The sequence below is a fragment of the Oncorhynchus nerka genome, linkage group LG18 (genome assembly GCF_034236695.1).
Source record: "Oncorhynchus nerka isolate Pitt River linkage group LG18, Oner_Uvic_2.0, whole genome shotgun sequence".
In the NCBI taxonomy this organism is placed as follows: domain Eukaryota; kingdom Metazoa; phylum Chordata; class Actinopteri; order Salmoniformes; family Salmonidae; genus Oncorhynchus; species Oncorhynchus nerka.
This window is the reverse complement of record NC_088413.1, coordinates 23538879-23548724: the sequence shown is the minus strand read 5'-3', so window position 1 is coordinate 23548724 and position 9846 is coordinate 23538879.

Sequence of the window (9846 nt, the reverse complement as noted above, 5' to 3'; positions counted from 1 at the left end):
TTCAATCTCAAATGGTAATCAAGCTCGGACCTCGATACCTCTTCAAAGGGAGAGCTGTTGTTTTTTTAGCTGTAAATGGAGGAATGCTGTAGGGATTTGGGAAGCTTGCCTTACATTTTGGTTGTCCTTTTAACTTTCTCTGAGGGAATGAGGGGCTGTAGTTCTCTGGGGGGGGTTCAGGTGTGCAGAGTTATACTGCAGATTCCCTTCAACCCTTGTGATGTTCTAGATGGATCACACACATTGTATAAGAAGTGATTCTACCATCTATCACTCCTTTTCATCTGAATGAAGAATCGAGACCATTTTTCAGATGGCTCTACCTTTAATCAGATGTGGCTTTGAACTTTTGTCATCTCTGATTTCATCAAATTTGCCAAAGAGTATTCCTTTACAACATGGCTGGCTGCCAGCCCCAAATATACTACTAGAAAGATGTTAATGCTTCTACTAATGTTACTGTGCCATGTACCTGTCTGTCTACTCACCTGTCTGTCTACTCACCTGTCTGTCTACTCACCTGTCTGTCTACTCACCTGTCTGTCTACTCACCTGCCTGTCTACTCACCTGCCTGTCTACTCACCTGCCTGTCTACTCACCTGTCTGTTCTACTCACCTGTCTGTCTGTCTACTCACCTGTCTGTCTGTCTACTCACCGGTCTGTCTGTCTACTCTACTCACCTGTCTGTCTACTCTACTCACCTGTCTGTCTACTCTGTCTGTCTACTCTCTGTCTACTCTACTCACCTGTCTGTCTGTCTACTCACCTGTCTGTCTGTCTACTGTCTACTCACCTGTCTGTCTACCTGTCTGTCTGTCTACTCACCTGTCTGTCTACTCTGTCTACTCACCTGTCTGTCTGTCTACTCACCTGTCTGTCTACTCTACTCACCTGTCTGTCTACTACTCACCTGTCTGTCTACTCACCTGTCTACTCTCACCTCTGTCTGTCTACTCTCACCTGTCTGTCTGTCTACTCTACTCACCTGTCTGTCTGTCTACTCACCTGTCTGTCTGTCTACTCACCTGTCTGTCTGTCTACTCACCTGTCTGTCTGTCTACTCACCTGTCTGTCTGTCTACTCACCTGTCTGTCTACTCTACTCACCTGTCTGTCTACTCTACTCACCTGTCTGTCTACTCTACTCACCTGTCTGTCTACTCTACTCACCTGTCTGTCTACTCTACTCACCTGTCTGTCTACTCACCTGTCTGTCTACTCACCTGTCTGTCTGTCTACTCACCTGTCTGTCTGTCTACTCACCTGTCTACTCACCTGTCTACTCTACTCACCTGTCTACTCTACTCACCTGTCTACTCTACTCACCTGTCTGTCTACTCACCACCTGTCTGTCTGTCTACTCACCTGTCTACTCACCTGTCTACTCACCTGTCTACTCACCTCACCTGTCTGTCTACTCTACTCACCTGTCTACTCTACTCACCTGTCTACTCTACTCACCTGTCTACTCTACTCACCTGTCTACTCTACTCTACTCACCTGTCTACTCTACTCACCTGTCTGTCTACTCTACTCACCTGTCTGTCTACTCACCTCACCTGTCTGTCTACTCTACTCACCTGTCTACTCTACTCACCTGTCTGTCTGTCTACTCGTCTGTCTGTCTGTCTACTCTACTCACCTGTCTGTCTGTCTACTCTACTCACCTGTCTGTCTGTCTACTCTACTCACCTGTCTGTCTGTCTACTCACCTGTCTGTCTACTCACCTGTCTACTCTACTCACCTGTCTGTCTGTCTACTCTACTCACCTGTCTGTCTGTCTACTCACCTGTCTGTCTACTCACCTGTCTACTCTACTCACCTGTCTGTCTGCTCTACTCACCTGTCTACTCACCTGTCTACTCTACTCACCTGTCTACTCTACTCACCTGTCTGTCTGTCTACTCACCTGTCTACTCTACTCACCTGTCTGTCTGTCTACTCACCTGTCTGTCTACTCTACTCACCTGTCTGTCTACTCTACTCACCTGTCTGTCTACTCTACTCACCTGTCTGTCTACTCTACTCACCTGTCTGTCTACTCTACTCACCTGTCTGTCTACTCTACTCTACTCACTGATATCACTTATTCATATTGACTTGAATTACAGTCTCACATCGTCAGTCTCACCATTTTACTTTTTGTTATCTTGGCTAAAACTGTAGAACAACTTTGCTGAAACTGTTTCCAGACAGTTTTATGTACAATACAGTTTGAGATTTCCATAAATGCTAGACTCGACCGGAGGTGCTATACTGTGGGATATCTACTTTGAAAGCAGTTTAGAAAATGGCATTGCATATATTAGAACGGAGGCAAATGCAATAAGGAAAAATGCAACTCAAGTAACATCTAAGGACTTACATATAACTAGTGGCCAGCTGATCAACTGGCAATGCAACAAGATGCCTTAGTAGCGCAGGCTTAATGTACTGTAATGCCATTTGTGATTGATGTGAAAAGAGTGATCTGTTCCTCCTCTAGCACATCCACCACTATCTCTGCTATCCCAGAGATTCTCCAGTCCATAGAAATGCACAGTGACCCATCCACCACTATCTCTGCTATCCCAGAGATTCTCCAGTCCATAGAAATGCACAGTGACCCATCCACCAATATCTCTGCTATCCCAGAGATTCTCCAGTCCATAGAAATGCACAGTGACCCATGTGGCACATATGATGACCTCACACCCCCTCTCCATCGCCAAAAGATTCTGCCGCTTACATGGATTCCAGCTGCATTTAACTTCAATTTCCCCCCCATCTGGTTCTAGTTCCCATTCAAAGCCAGCCATTATAAAAATAGGCTTCTTCTTCTTCTCTGCAAAATGCAATACAATGGTATTTACACCAGGATGTCTGGGGACTCTGGACAGATGAATCAAAGCAAAGCCAACTCCAGCCTGTCATAAAATGGGACAGGGGGGATTGTCATCCTTATGTCTCTGTTCCCAGATCAAGTCCATACTGACTCCATAGCATCCTGGTCACATGGTCTAGAGAGATGACTATATAATAACAGCATAGTACAGTAGGCTAGCCTGGCTCCAGATCTGTTTCTGCTGTGTAGCCAACTCCTATGGTCATTTGCATGACAACGATCAGGATCCAGGCTAAATACAGTATACTAAGTAAGTCTTGGAGCTTGGCGGTCCATTAAGGGGTGTTGTGGAGACAGCTGTAGTTGCATAATGATCGTTTCTCTTTATCGGAGTATCGTCACCACGGTGTTTACACTGTAGCTATGTGATCCTATTACTTTTTTTTGGCTCCCGTCATGAATTAGTGTAGTGATGTCATCCAAAGTGGACATAAATCGCTATGAAAAGACTTGATAACATCAGCCTGGGGGTTAATGACAAATGATTGGCCGCTGTCATGTAAACACACATCGTGTAGCCTTGCTACTTCTACTCGCTGTTGATATATGATACTGAAGACATGTTATTACTACAACATCTCGGCTGGGATAAATCCATGAAGGTTTATTATGTTATCCTGTCTGTGCGTCGTGTCAGAGTGAGACGGGACAGGCCGGGAGACCATTACCTCAGTAGAGGGGGAAGACTAGAACATACGAAGAGGAGGATATCATTCATCAAATGATCCTGCTCTGGCCCGCCGCACATCAAAAGGATATGCATCTGTTTCAGGCAGGGAACGAGGGGAGGACCAAGGAGGAATTCTTCCAGGCTGTTTTACCACACAGGGGTAAGCTGCCTGACAGGCACGTACTGAGGTGGGCTTTGAGACCAGCCTAGCTCCAGGCCAGCTCCAGCCTGCTGTATCTACCCAGCCCATCGCCTTCCCCCTATAGTCCTACCTACTGAGCACTAGCTGTCTGACAATGGGTACATTCCACCTGCCTGGTATGCCTGCCTACCACCTACCTGGAGGAAAGAGATGAGGGATTTTCATGATGTCACTGCTGGGTGCAGTCCCTAAGCATGTGATGTCATAGAACGTATGGTATGGGGACAACAAGTTGGGAGAAGCTGGGCCTAGTTCTAACAACATTGCCATGGCAATGATATCTAAACGCTTCTTTGTTTTATTTGAGGATTCCACCAGACCAGTCAGCCCCCTCTCTCTCTCTCTCTCTCTCTCTCTCTCTCTAGAACAACTGCAGGCATCATTATGGAATTGTCCGTCAAAGGATGACCGTGACATTCAAGTGATAGGCTGGCACACCGGTAGTCATTGTGAAGAATTCCCGCTCATAATCTCTATCAATCTCCCCACACGCCTCTCATGTTGAACAACGGACCACATGTAGCTGCCAGAATAAAGGAAAGGCCTCCGTAAATGAGGGAAACAAAGTATATTGAACGGTTAAGCACAAATGTTAATTAAGCATTTAACATCCCATCATGTTGAGGGTCATGTAGAAAAATGCCCAGTGGCCCATTATTTTATCTACCATGTCTAGAAGAAGAGATCTCAGTGCCTTTGAAAGAGGGTCTCAAAGGAGCTTAGAGGGTTTAAAGGGTGTGTGTGTGTGTCTGTGTGTCTCAGTCACCAGACATCAACCAAATTGAACACTGATGGGGAGAGATTCTGGAGCGGCGCCTGAGACAGCGTTTTCCTCCACCATCAACAGAACACCAAATGATGGAATTTCTCGTGGAAGAATGGAGTCACATCCCTCCAATAGAGTTCCAGACACTTGTAGAATCTCTGCCAAGGTGCACTGAAGCTGTTCTGGCAGCTTGTGGTGGTCCAACACAATATTAAGACACTTTATGTTGGTGTTTCCTTTATTTTGGCAGATACCTGTATATTTGTTCATGAAGGCTTGGAGTTGTGAACTTGATTTCACTACTGTTACTATTGATACTTGGAGTTGTGAACTTGATTTCACTACTGTTACTATTGATACTTGGAGTTGTGAACTTGATTTCACTACTGTTACTATTGATACTTGGAGTTGTGAACTTGATTTCACTACTGTTACTATTGATACTTGGAGTTGTGAACTTGATTTCACTACTGTTACTATTGATACTTGGAAGTTGTGCAGCGAAGGGATGCTACTAAAGGCGAGCAACGGAGGCCTTTTGAAAGGTGAGTATCCGAATGAAATGTAATAGAAACCTGAATGTTTAAAACTATAGTTTATCGTGCTCTATAGTAAGCAAACTTGGCTCGCTGTGACTGCTAACTATTGTCATTGGCTCCTAGCTCTCAATATCGAAGAATTTAGCCTCTAGTCTAGGCCCATGTCCAATGACCTCCTGCATATTTCACACCTGCACCATAGTACCACGCCTCTGAAACAACACAAGCCCTAACAAGAGAACCATTCAATCCACTGTACTGTTTGCAGGTGCATTTGAATGGCATGAATGAATAGACTTAAAGCACCTGGACCCACACGAGGACGACAACACATGGATTGTTCCCCCCTGCACAGTGCCTCTGTCTGCATGATATCTCCTGTCTGCTGGGGTTCCCCAAAACTTCACACCTTGGACACGTAGTGTACTCCTCTACTGTTGTCCACATGCCAAGAAGGTTCAGTCTCTCTTTCTCTGTCATGCTCTTTCTCTGTCTCTCATCTCTTTCTCATGCTCTCTCTCTATCCTATATATATATATATAAGTTTACATACCCCTTAGCCAAATACATTTAAACTCAGTTTTTCACAATTCCTGACATTTAATCCGAGTAAAAATTCCCTGTTTTAGGTCAGTTAGCATCACCACTTTATTTTAAGGATGTGAAATGCCAGAATAATAGTAGAGAGAATTATTTATTTCAGCTTTTACTTCTTTCATCGCATTCCCAGTGGGTCAGACGTTTACATACACTCAATTAGTATTTGGTAGCATTGCTTTTAAATTGTTTAACTTGGGTCAAACGTTTCAGGTAGCCTTCCACAAGCTTCCCACAATAAGTTGGATGAATTCTGGCCCATTCCTCCAGACAGAGCTGGTGTAACTGAGTCAGATTTGTAGGCCTCCTTGCTCGCACATGCTTTGTCATTTCTGCCCACACATTTTCTATGGGATTGAGGTCAGGGCTTTGTGATGGCCACTCCAATACCTTGACTTTGTTGTCCTTAAGCCATTTTGCCACAACTTTGGAAATATGCTTGGGGTCATTGTCCATTTGGAAGACCCATTTGTGACCAAGCTTTAACTTCCTGACTGTCTTGAGCTGTTGCTTCAATATATCTACATAATCTTCCTCCCTCATGATGCCATCTATTTTGTGAAGTGCACAAGTCCCTCCAGCAGCAAAGCACCCCCACTACATGATGCTGCCACCCCCGTGCTTCACGGTTGGGTTGGTGTTCTTCAACTTGCAAGCCTCCCCTTTTCCCTCCAAACATAACGATGGTCAATATGGCCAAACAGTTCTATTTTTGTTTCATCAGACCAGAGGACATTTCTCCAAAAAGTATGATCTTTGTCCCCATGTGCAGTTGCAAACTGTAGTCTGACTTTTTTATGGCGGTTTTGGAGCAGTGGCTTCTTCCTTGCTGAGAGGCCTTTCAGGGTTTATTGATATAGGACTCGTTTTACTGTGGATATAGATACTTTGTACTGGTTTCCTCCAGCATCTTCACAAGGTCCTTTGCTGTTGTTCTGGGATTGATTTGCACTTTTCGCACCAAAGAACGTTCATCTCTAGGAGACAGAACGCGCCTCCTTCCTGAGCGGTATGACAGCTGCATGATCCCATGGTGTTTATACTTGCATACTATTGTTTGTACAGATTAATGTGGTACCTTCAGGCATTTGGAAATTGCTCCCAAGGGTGAATCAGACTTGTGGAGGTCAAGAATTATTTTTCTGAGGTCTTGGGCTGATTTCTTTTGATTTTCCTATGATGTCAAGCAAAGAGGCACTGAGTTTGAAGGTAGGCCTTGAAATACATCCACAGGTACACCTCCAATTGACTCAAATGATGTCAATTAGCTTATTAGAAGCTTCTAAAGCCATGGCATCATTTTCTGGAATTTTCCAAGGTGTTTAAAGGCACAGTCAACTTAGCGTATGTAAACTTCTGACCCACTGGAATTGTGATACAGTGAATTATATGTGAAATAATCTGTCTGTTAGCAATTGTTGGAAAAATTACTTGTCATGAACAAAGTAGATGTCCTAACCGACTTGCCAAAAATATAGTTTAACAAGAAATTTGTGGAGTGGTTGAAAAACGAGTTTTAATGACTCCAACCTAAGTGGATGTAAACTCCGACTTCAACTGTATATATGTGTGTGTGTGTGTGTGTATATATATATATATCTTCCTAATTCTCTCTCAAGAAACCACAGCCAATGCATAAGCAGTGTAGGATCTGAACATATATCTTTCCTAAACCAATCTCAGAACTGTAGTCAGACTGTAGAGAGTGGAGATACCGTATGCCTGAGGGGTACAGGAGAGATAGGGTTGCTACAGCAGTCAGCCTGTTATTGTCTCAAAGTTGAAAAAGGTTTGGAGAGAGAGAGAGTGAATGGGTCATTTTGATGCATATAATATGGGGGAAAGAATGTTGAAGTATAGGCCTAGGTCACGTGATCAAGGTATAGAATAATGAATGAATGTCAATCCAATCTGTCCATATTGAGATAACACACGTGTGTCTCTTGACATGATCTCTACTACATCTTTGCACCTGGAAATAAATCAAACCGACCACATGTTTTTAGTGTTTTTAATAATCCACTTTACCGCCATACAGCCGCTATACAATAGCTCCTTATACAACATCTGTGTGTTGACCCCATATCATATCCTGTGCGACATAGATCACACAACACAGGCACCTGAGTTCACTCCAAGTTCACAAGGTAATACTCACGGCGTAAGGGATAATTGGTACCTGTGTGAGTGACTTCCAGACGCTTGTTTTTCAGTAATAAAGTGTAGTGATGCGGTTTCAGCTCTCACCAGCCTCTACCTTGGCAGGGCACCTTTTGGCAATCTCAGATTCCCCGCGTATCATCAGATGTGCTGCTATCCGATGTCACCTTGTACTTGTCTTGGACATTGTTCTAGCTTTGATCATAAATTGCCGTAATTATTCCGGTGGCCTATACTTTACAGCCTACTTCCCGTAAGAAACACAATTCATGGAACAGGAGAAGCCGGTGCTGTGGTAGTTGTACAGTACACAAGCACAGCGGGGTAAAGGGGAGTGGCCTACCTGACTGGATAAATGGGCCCAATTAAATGCGTCTTTTATGTTTTTCATCAGCAATGCACTTTGCAGCTCTCGCTGCTGCTGCTATTGTGCCGCGTCTTCTCCCAGGCTCTTCATGAGTGAGTCCGGATGTGTAAACGAACCGAGGGTGAAATTGAACCAGCTTTTTTTTCTCTACCTCCTCCCTCACTCCATCCTCCTATTTTTCTTTCATCTCCAAAACACAAATAAATAAATGAAGGGAACCTGAGAGGTGAATGCAGGGAATTGTTCATTTGCGGGTTCCGGAAAACCGGAGAAATCAGGACTTAAATTGGGGGTGTTTGACTGACTCATTTGGCTTTTAATAGTGACACACACACTTAACCCTAGAGTGCCCACAGCCCACACCTTACCGTAATCACATAGGCTACTGTGTCGCTTGTCTTTCTTCTACCCTCTTGTATATATGGCTGGGATTTGCCAAGGACCTCAAGACACGATATTATCATGATACCTTGTTCCCGATACGATAGGTATTGCGATTCTCACGATTCTATATGTATTATGATTTGATACTGAAATGTTAGTGCGAACCGATGCTCCAAACATATTGCTCCCCATATGTCTATTACAGAGGGACAATAGAGAGACATGAGAAATCAAGTTTGGATCAGTCATGGAAATAAAAGTGCTGAAAACAAATTGGCTCCTTATTTAAAAAAAGATGGAGAACAAGCTATGAAGGAACAATACTGGAGTTTGCAGGTACAGCCAACTTGTGTAAAAATAATATTGTGATAATCAAGCTTTATTTATACATCACATTTCAGACATGCAATGCAATGTGTTTTACAGGGGGGTGAAAATAAAAGGTGAAATATTTACTACACAACAAACATAGGATTTCAGCCACCTCAGGTTCATATCATCCAAAATAATATCACACTATGTAACTAGCAACTTTTCCCCATATCACTACTTGTACACAAACATCCATCTATCACTCCAGTGTTAAATTGCTCTATTGTAATTATTTTGCCACTATGGCCTACTTATTGTCTTACCTCCCTTATCCTACCTCATTTGCACACACTGTATATAGACTTTTTGTGTTATTGACTGTATGTTTGTTTATTCCATGTGTAACTCTTTGTTGTTGTACAGTGGGGCAAAAAAGTATTTAGTCAGCCACCAATTGTGCAAGTTCTCCCACTTAAAAAGATGAGAGAGGCCTGTAATTTTCATCATAGGTACTCTTCAACTATGACAGACAAAATGAGAAAAAGAATGTAGGATTTTTTTGTAGGATTTTTAATGAGTTTATTTGCAATTTATGGTGGAAAATAAGTATTTGGTCAATAACAAAAGTTTATCTCAATACTTTGTTATATACCCTTTGTTGGCAATGACAGAGGACAAACGTTTTCTGTAAGTCTGCACAAGGTTTTCACACACTGCTGCTGGTATTTTGGCCCATTCCTCCATGCAGATCTCCTCTAGAGCAGTGATGTTTTGGGGCTGTTGCTGGGCAACACAGACTTTCAACTCCCTCCAAAGATTTTCTATGGGGTTGAGATCTGGAGACTGGCTAGGCCACTCCAGGACCTTGAAATGCTTCTTACGAAGCCACTCCTTCGTTGCCCGGGCGGTGTGTTTGGGATCATTGTCATGCTGAAAGACCCAGCCACGTTTCATCTTCAATGC